The 8,075-nt window shown below is 36.2% G+C and overlaps 1 pseudogene; it reads right to left on the reverse strand.

Annotated features, from left to right (window-relative positions):
• Positions 1-5,897: 5,897 nt before the first annotated feature.
• LOC137763793 (elongation factor 1-alpha 1 pseudogene) lies at positions 5,898-7,298 on the reverse strand (annotated as a pseudogene).
• Between the last annotated feature and the right edge of the window lie 777 nt (positions 7,299-8,075).

Genomic DNA, 8,075 nt, shown 5'->3' on the forward strand with positions numbered 1-8,075 from the left:
TATTTACGCTTAGCAGAGAGTATAAAATTATAGTTATTGCATATTTTTTTTTTTTTACAAAATGAGGTTACTACTTCTATTATGCTTACAAATTAGCAAGATGAGGATAACAACCACAAAAAATTCAGGTTACTTTAAAAAAAAATTGATTCTGCTGAGACTAACATTTTCCTTGAGCTGTTTTGGTTTATAAATAAGTTTTAAAATGTTTATAAACATGAAATATTATGTTTATAAAAAATTGTCCAGGTGAAATCCATGACACAGTTCATTTGATTTGGGGGGCATCTTACTCCCAGTCCAAATGTGTTCTTAAAGGAAGAGAAACAGAGGCACTAACTCTGATCTCCCACCTACTCCCTACCTCCTCAACTGAGTACATTCAGTTTGAAATGGATAAATTTGTACTTAGTGATAGGTTAATCTATAATTCATTATAAAAGATTATATAGGCCCGCACTTTGGTAAATTTTAATCTCCAAATGACCCGGAGAGGCAGAGTTATGTACGTGAAATGTGGTAGATTTAGCTAATAAAATGTAGAAACCAAGTATGCCATTTATTAGCTGTGTGGTTATAAGCAACTTACATTTTCTGCTTGGGGGCAGCTCATATGCCTTAAAGCAGATGGTCAAAAAATATTAAAAATACAATTTTTTTTCAAATTATAATAGGAAGTCTTAGGAGCATTTTAAGCAAAAATTATTAACCTAGTTCACATGAAATTTGAACCCTTTCACCTCTGACGCGTTGGCCACAGAGGGGCCAACATAATGAAATGACCCTAGGAGAACAATGATCAAGTATGTTGGTGATAACACATAAAAAGAAGATTGCATTTCATTTCACCTCAAAATAGAGTGAGGATGGATCAAATATTTTTTAATATTAAAATAGTCATCAGTTGAGTGAAAACTCTGAATACCATGTTGACTCACCCACAGTATTTTATTAACATAATTATGCCAATTTTCTGAGGATGACAGATATTTACCACTACTATGAACATATTTTAAAATCACAATAGGTCTTGTTTACAATGTCTTGGCTATGCAATCTCAGTTTGAAAATCATCATACTATGCCCTCATCTCAAGCAAAAAAAGGCAATGAAAAGTTTATATGTAGAATTTTCTTTTCTAGAAAATACACAAAATATATATACCAGCTATTCTTTTAGTAAGACTTTAGTATATATTTATGTTATTTTGGTGCTACACAATCAGCATTTCATAATCAGAGCCCATTAGTTTGTTACCATACTCACAAAATGATAAATTACTCTCACAGCCTTCAGTTCCATCTAGTTTTGAATACTAGATCAAAGTAGCATTTTATAATGAGAGTAGGGCTGAACTCAAGCTCATGGTCATTGCACTGAATTAAAGAGTAAAAACATTATGCTAGTTTCAAAATAAATAGGATAAACTATCAGGTATTTGCAGAAACAGAGAACGGAGCATAAACCAGAGAAACTTTCTAGTAGTATTTTTATTTTCCATAAGTCAGAAAGATTAGCTTTCCTTTGTATAACCATGTGCTATCATTTTGTAATGCTAACAGAAATGATTAAATCAAAAAATGTAAATGTAATTAGTTTTAAAGCCATCTGAAGACTCATCATCTAAGATATAAATTATAGGCTTTCCATGGCTGCTGAAAACTTAATAGCCTTTATTTCTAGAATACATACTATGTTGAAAGTCTGATGTTTTACACAGCTTAATGAGAATTCAAATCAGAGTACTTGTAAAAAGAAAGTAGTGGTTCACACTCGGTCAACCACGATAAAAACCTGTTCCTACAGCTATCTGAACTACTACATAAATCCATTCTCTTGTCAATTGTAACTTGTTTCAATTGCCCCTTCATACCTTTTAAACAAAATGTTAATGGACTATTCCAGTCTATAAATGGATTAGGTCTTTTGTACATAGATCTATCTTGTACATTTATTTTCAAGAGCCTCTACTGTAATGTCAGAAAGATCAAACTCATCAACGGGCATCACAAAGATCATTTCTAAACTTTTAAAACTCCCTCTTGGGAGCACAAATTTTTCATCGACTATTTTATTTATTTTTTGCTTTTACAAAGTTCTAAACTGGCGTTATTGATAGCAGTGTAATCTACCACTCTTTTCCCTTCTGACTGTCAGTAGTCATAAAAGTGGTGTACTTTAAAAGATGGGGCCTATTGATTCTTATACTCAGTTAATAAAAATACTTTCTCACTGCCTGAAATATTTGGGAATGTTGGCAAGAAATGTGACAAAAAAGATAAAGTATGATTAATACAATCTCAAACTTTGAAAATAAATTACTGTTACTTGAATTCTGACTGACCAATTTATAGAAAAACACTGAAGTAGGTGAGGACAGGAATTTTATATTGCTGACATTTTATGAAAATGTTTGTTATCAACTAAATCCTTGATTCTCTGTATCAGTTTATAATCTGAATGGAACACATAAATAATGAAAGATATGGTTTGGGAACTCTTGTTAAAAAGAATTTAAATCATATTTGTCCACCAATCTAGTGAAAACCAGTTTTACATATTTGGATGAAAGGTTTAGAATAAAATTTGTTGTGCAGAGTGAGATCAAACTGAAAACAAAAATTGTTTAAAAATTACACCTGATGAAATTTAGAGCTGTGGTCACAATAATCTTGGAGAACAGACTCTGTCAAGCATGAGAAATGTGGCTGAGGGGATATGACACAAGTGTCATAATGCATTTTGGAAGTGAAGTACCTCATGATGGAGGCTGGACTGAAGTGAGAAGAAGAAAGTTATCTCTACGGGCATTTTAGTCAATATATATTTCAGTAAACTAGAAGGTATTAGAGAAATGTATTAAAACCTTCCAGTAAAGAGAGATGCAGAAGAGCAACTGTGTTTTAACAAAGCCCTGTTCTCTAAAGGCCACATTTGATTGTTATGTTGTTTGCTTTTTCAGTGGAGACTGAAGAGTGTCTCTATAAAATATACCTTACAGCTTCTTAATTTTTAGCTCTTTCATATGAACTGCCAAATTTTTCACATACTTGTGGTGGAATTTTCCTTAGATTTTAATATCAAACTGTGTAGAGCTGCCCTTTATATTTTCAAAAATAGTTACACATTGATTCTTGATTTCAATTTTATTCTTCATACGGATAAATATAAATATTTTTGCACTTCCAGTTATGGTAATGTCTGCAATATCTAATTTGTTTCAATTTTAGCCTATTCTCCCACTTCCAATTCATCACCATCTTGTTGCTTATATTGTATGTGTGAGAGAGAAGAACAGAAGGAGAGACAGAGACAGAAAGACAGAGAGAGATATTTCCCATGTGTAAACTCACATGTATATTCACACAGACACACACACACTTCATCCTCCTCTCTTGCTCTCCACCACTTCTCTGACTATATACTTCCATAGTGTATTTGTGTCACCTGCACCCAGGGTACTCTCCACAATGCAGCAAGTGTGATACACATTTTTTACTGGAAATATCATCATATATCTTCCATGTGTAATACAATACACTTCTCATTGGTTTTAGTTTAAAAGTCAAAGTTCTTAACTAAACCTGCAATACTTTGTCTTTTCACCCCTGCCTAAATCACCAGTCTCATCTTTCAACACTCATTCCTCTCCCTCTCAACACTCTGGCCAAAATGTCTTTTAATTTTATAAGCGTGCTGCATTCTGCTCTGTTCATGACCATTGCATATGGGTTCCTTTTCCCAAGACATTATTCCTGAGGTCTATGCTTGGCTGACATCTACTGTGCTATTAAGTCTCAAAGAGTCTCAGGATCTTCCTTTATGTGGCCTCAAAAAATACAGCGTGTCCCCTTCGTGGCTGATGTGGCCATTTTTTCCAGCTTCTTTTTCTCACTACCATGGCAAATGACTGAGGATAGAGACTTGCCATTTCTGTCCTTCACATTATTCCTAGGACTACTTCATTGATCAGCATATTGCTTAAACGTGTTTGTTGCCGAAAGGAATAAACATGATGTGGAGCTATCCACGGTTAGACATGAAGTGTTCCATTTAACCCCTTTCCCTCTTTCTCATGGGTACTGCAATCCAAATGGGCATTGCTAAACTGTCACAGTACCCATGCTTCTACCTAATAGCTACTATTACTCCAACTTAATAAACTCTACTCCTTTGAAGCTCCTGTAATTAAATTGTACGTGCAACTTCAGCATTGCCACCTACTGGTCTCCTGTGGAGAGTCCATGGTTTATTATGGTTTTAGCACATGGTTTACCATTTACCTTTTCAACCAGATGCCTGTTGCTAGCCTAGGTATTTGCATGTCCATCATCATGGACAGAGTGAGACATATACTCTTGCCTTTGCTTTTCTCTTTGCCTTGCTTGAATTCTATTATCCAGAATCATCTTCCTTCTTAGGCAAATTCCCTAAAATCATTGCTATTTTTTCCAAAATCAATTCAGCCATTCTTTTGCATTAAAGTCGTTTAATTCCACTCAAGAATATTTTATAATCTGGAATTTATTACATGATAATATTAATAATAGCTGCATTTACTATATGCCAGGCCAGTTAGTCTTCACAATAACCCTATGAGGTAAATGTCTTTTATCACTACATTCAACAAAATTTCCAGTTTCACTTGTCCATTTTAGTACATTTCTCTTATTGAATTCATTCATTCACTCTTTGCTACAATGATTTTCACACACTTTCTCTCATGGGATCCCTCAACCTTATCTCTGCCCCACTACTCTCAGTGGATGACCTTTCCTCATCTTTCACTGACTGATTTCAAGCCACCCAATGGAACATCTCTACCCTCCTACCACATCTCTCTCCAGCATCTCTGCAGGTACTCTATCCTTCCCTCCCATTATAGTGGCAGAATTGCCTCTACCAATCAGGGGAAAACTACTCTGCATGTGTCCTGAAGCCTATCCTCTTCTCTCCATGTAACTTGCCTTCTACAGAATATCGATTATTCTTCCCCATTCTTTTATACAATTCACTTTTTCCTGTCTCCTAGTCCTTTTTTTTTTTTTTCAACTTCCAGTATCTTTTCTTTTTCCTAGAAGCTGGATACAATTAACTCTAGCAGGGCAGTGCTCAATACTATTGAAGCCTCACGCTTTAGGTTCTACTACTTTAATATTTGTAAATGCGAGAATGCACATTCCAGGAACTGCAAACTAAAATTTGACATTATACCAACAAGTTTATTCAATATTGATGTAATTATACAGAGGCTTAAATATATCACTCAAACTTTAATATTACAGAATTTGGCCTTCTTATAAGTCATCTTACATATAAACAAAGTTACTCTTTGCTTAGCTGTCCTAACCTATGAAACGTTGCACCAACAGACTCTTCCCATAGTTCTTCACTATGTACTTAAACAGGTGATGCCTCCCACTTTGGCAAGGTGAAAAAAATCGAAATCCCTACGCAGAAAAAAATGTTAGCTCAGAATTACCAAATTCTGAAGTTACAGCTGATGGTACACCATAAATAAGTTTTGGGAAACTCCTATTAAAGTCTTTTACCTAAGTAGGACTATAGGAAGTTACAGTGGTGACCAAAAGAAGACACAGGTTCTTCATTAAAATTTGTTTTACTGGGTCTCAAAGTTCTGTGACAGATTTTTGGTCAAGTTGTTTCCATTAGAAAGTACCGATTTTAAAAACTAATAACTTAAAATAGTCACACACACGCGCACGCATGTAAATGGCCCACAAGACATTCTCTTTTCCTTCTGAAGGTTTCACGATGTGTTTTATCATTAACCAGTCTTTTACTATTAAACTTAAATGGCCAACTGAGACAAACAGTTCTGAGACTGTTCTTCTACCACTGATTAAGACATGGGTGGCAGGGATTGGGGATAATATTCATTTAACCTTCTGAGCTTTTTGGGCAGACTTGGTGACCTTACCAGCTCTAGCTGTCTTCTTGTCCACTGTTTTGATGACACCCACAGCAACCATGTCTCATGTCACCAACACGAAAGTGCCCCTGACGAGGATTGTCACAGAAGCTCTCAACACACATGGGCTTGCCAAGAACCATATCAATGGTGGTGGAATCACCACATTTCAAGAATATGGAAGCATCTTCCAGCTTTTTCCCAGAACAACAATCAACCTTCTCATTCAGCTCAGCAAACTTGCAAGCAATTTAAGCTGTGTGACAATACAGCACAGGTGCATATTCAGCACTGGTCTGGCTGGAATTGTTCAATATAATCACCTGAGCAGTGAAGCCAGCTGCTTTCATTGGTGGGCCATTTTTGGTGTCACAAGGCACACTGCCACAATGGACATCTTTGACAAACATGTTCTCGATATTGAAGGCCATGTTGTCCCCAGGAAGAGTTTCACTCAAAGGTTCATGGTGCATTTCAATAGAGTTTACTTCAGTTGTAACACTGACTGGAGCAAAGGTGACCACCATGCTGGATTTGAGAACACCAGTCTCCACTCAGCCCACATGGATAGTACCTATACCAACAATTTTATCGATGTCCTAGAAGGGCAGACACAAGGGCTTGTCAATTGGATGAGTTGGTGGCAGGATGCAATCCAGAGCTTCAAGTAGCATGGTTCCACAGGCATTGCCACCTTAATGGGTAGCTTTTTAATCCCTTGAACCAAGGCATGTTAGCACTTGGTTCCAGCTTGTTGTCACCATTTCAACTAGAAATTGGCACAAATACTGCTCTGTTGGGGTTGTAGCCAATTTTCTTAAGGTAAGTGTTGACCTCTTAAAGATTTCCTTGTATCTTTCCTTGTATCTTCTGGCTGTAGGGTGGCTCAGTGGCTCCATCTTGTTAACACCAACAATTAGTTGTTTCACACCCAGTGTGTAAGCCAGAGGGGCATGCTCACAGATCTGCCCATTCTTAGAGATACCTGCTTCAAATTCACCATCACCATCAGCAACAATCAGGACACCGCACATCAGCCTGAGATGTACCTGTAATCATGTTTTTGATAAAGTCTCTGTGTCCTGGGGCATCAATGATGGTCACACAATACTTGTTGGTCTTGAATTTCCACAGGGAGATATCTATCAATAGTGATACCAAGCTCAGTTTCAGCTTTCAGTTTATCCAAGACCCAGGCATACTTGAAGGAGCTCTTTCCCATATCAGCAGGCTCCTTCTCAAATTTTTTGATGGTTCTTTTGCTGATCCCACCACATTTGTAGATCAGATGGCCAGTAGTGGTAGACTTGCCTGAGTCTACATGTCCAATGATGATGATGTTAAAATGAGTTATTTCCTTTCCCATTTTGCCTTAGATTTAGCAGTGGGTTTCATGACACCTGTGTTCTGGTGGCAAACCCATTGTGAAAAAGCCCTCCTATTCCTTTTAATCAATATTCAATATTCAAACATGGGCTGATTGCTCCCAAATTTAAAAAAAGAAAGGAAAAGAAGATTCATCAGACACCATGTTCTCTTCCAGCTCCCTTTCACTGACAGCTGAGTTCAAAGAGAAACTGACCATACCCATAATTTCTATTTCTCCATCTCTCATGCCTCTACCTCTGCTCTTACATGTCATATTTCCCCAAGACCTTCATTTTTATTTTTCACTCTGACTGCTCACTTAGATGATTTAATCTCCCCACAAGTTGTCAAAAATAGTCAACTCTATTATATTGACTCTGAGCTGTAAATTTCTTTCATATTTAACATCAAAAAGGTAATTCACTTTTAGATTAACTGCATGTCATATTTCTACTGGCAATTTTTTTTATTGTTTCTTTCTGTGTGGTACAAAAATAATGGTGCATATTACAAATATAGCATCTTCTGTATGAAGAAAGACAGAATTTGCATAAGCAAACATATATTGATTCTCCTCTCAATTCCAAACCTGTATCTGAGCAATAGTTACATGCAACTTTTCCTCAACATTTGTGGATGGAGTTCTCTAAAGCATCTTGTGTTCATCAAATAAAAAAGGAAATCCGTGGAGTACATTAATCACTTATGCTCCAACTCTAGTTTTTACCATTAAAAAGAAGCCTTGATTTTTCAGAAATTTGGGAGTGATTATCAA

Source organism: Eschrichtius robustus, chromosome 4 (assembly GCF_028021215.1).
Source record: "Eschrichtius robustus isolate mEscRob2 chromosome 4, mEscRob2.pri, whole genome shotgun sequence".
Lineage (NCBI taxonomy): Eukaryota > Metazoa > Chordata > Mammalia > Artiodactyla > Eschrichtiidae > Eschrichtius > Eschrichtius robustus.